The following is a 1767-nucleotide window of genomic DNA, read 5'->3' as shown; positions in this document are numbered from 1 at the left end:
AGAAGGGAGGGGAGGGAAACGGACAGAGGGGGAAGGGAAGGGAGCAATGCTACTGCTATCAGTAGGCTGAAAATAACTTCTGACAAAAGCCTTGGATTTTTTCCCCCTAACACCAGTTGTGAGTAAGGTGGAGAACAATGCATCTCTTCAGATTACACCCAGAAAACATTTCTAAATGCAGTTTTATAGATCACAAATAAATTCATTGAGGGGACACTTGAGCTGAAACTGGAGTAAAGTGAAGTATGATTCAGGCTTTAAAAATAAAACTGAAATCAGACTGAAATCAGCAAACTCCTTAAATATAGGTCATAAAGCAAAGGCCACTGAAATGGTGGAGGAATGGTCAGACACCTATTCATACTGGTGAAAAGAATCTATCCAAATAACTAGAACTAAACATGAGGACAATGAACAGCTGTGGATTGAAACTCTACTGTTACAGCATTAAGCCAAATGGAATTTCAGTAATCTAGTAGCTAGACAACCTTTAGTCCCTGATAAAATTTTTTAAAAGATCAGGGATCCGTTCTTTTCACTCATTTTTATTTTCTAGTGCACTCCTTTTAGTCTAAGAATCCCCAAATGCTTTTACAAACATTTGCTAAGCCTTGCAACAACCCTGTGATATGTATTATTGTAGCCTTTTTACAAATGAGTAAACTGAAGCACAAAGAGATTAAGGATAAAACTTTTGAACATGGGGAAGTGATTTAAAAGCTAAGTCCCATTTTCAAAAGGGAGTTGGGCACTTAGAAGCCAATGTCTTATTGAAAGTCTCTGGGAGTTAAGCTTCTAACCTGGAATTTTCAAAGCAGCCCAAGTGAGTTAGGTGTCTAAATCTCATTGAAATTCAGTAGGGTTTGGGTGCCTAATTCCTTTGATAATTGCAGACTTGAGTGCCTAAGTCACTTTTTAAAATGAGATTTAGTCTTCTTCAGTACGTCTGAAAATTTTGCCCTAGATCTCGCTCTGCCTTGATTGACCCACTTACCATTATATAAATGGGAACTGTATGTCCTCAGCACTCTGGAAAGTTATGAGTAGGGTTGCCAAGTGTCCGGTTTTCAGTCAGAACACCTGGTCGAAAAGGGACCCTGGAGGCTCTGGTCAGCACCGCTGACTGGGCTGTTAAAAGTCTGGTTGGCGGTGCAGTGGGGTTGGCAGGTTCCCTACCCAGCTCTGCGTGGCTCCCAGGAAGCAGTGACATGTCCCTCCAGCTCCTAGGAGCAATCATGGGGGCTGTGCGCGCTGCCCCCGCCTTGAACGCCAGCTCCACAGCTCCCATTGACCAGGAACTGCAGCCGGAGCCCTCAGCCCCCCACACTCCAAACCTCTCGGCTCCAGCCCGGAGCCTCCTCCTACACCCCAAACCCCTCATCCCCGACCCCACCCCAGAGCCCACACTCGCAGCCAGAGCCCTCACCCCCACCCCGTGCCCTAGCACAGAGCCCCTTCCTGCACTCTGAACCCCACATTTCTGGCCCCACCCTGGAGCCCGCACCCCCAGCTGGAGCCTGCACCCCCACCCCCTGCCCAGCCCGATGAGCCAGGGTGGGGGAAAGCAAGTGATGGAGGGAAGGGGAATGGAGTGAATGGGGTATCGGCCCTTGGAGAAGGGGTGTGGCAGTAGCTGAGCCATGGGGATGGGGCGGGGGAAGGGTGTTTGGTTTTCTGCTATTGGAAAGTTGGCAACCCAAGTTATGAGCCCTTTGGCCTGTCTGGCTGCGTGCCCAAAAATGGAGGTATACATAGTTAATGGCCACT

Source organism: Malaclemys terrapin, chromosome 4 (genome assembly GCF_027887155.1).
Source record: "Malaclemys terrapin pileata isolate rMalTer1 chromosome 4, rMalTer1.hap1, whole genome shotgun sequence".
NCBI lineage: Eukaryota > Metazoa > Chordata > Testudines > Emydidae > Malaclemys > Malaclemys terrapin.
The sequence above is the reverse complement of the archived record's forward strand: the minus strand, read 5'-3'. Positions refer to the sequence as shown.